This window comes from Penaeus monodon, chromosome 25 (assembly GCF_015228065.2).
Source record: "Penaeus monodon isolate SGIC_2016 chromosome 25, NSTDA_Pmon_1, whole genome shotgun sequence".
Classification (NCBI taxonomy): Eukaryota; Metazoa; Arthropoda; class Malacostraca; order Decapoda; family Penaeidae; genus Penaeus; species Penaeus monodon.
Window position 1 is genome coordinate 16,259,254 of NC_051410.1, and position 201 is coordinate 16,259,454.

The following is a 201-nucleotide window of genomic DNA, read 5'->3' on the forward strand; positions in this document are numbered from 1 at the left end:
TGTATTGTTTTCTCAAGTGTAAATTTACCCTCTGCATTTTCATTTGTTTGTAAATTGCTGCAGTTTGGGAAATGGAGCCAAGACTTAGAGAGAAAGTCTGTGGTGTCTTCATATAATATGTAATAATATCAAATAAAAAATCATAAAGGATGAGTTTGGATTTTGTTTTTATCTAAGTCTACTTTTGACACTTTGACGCCT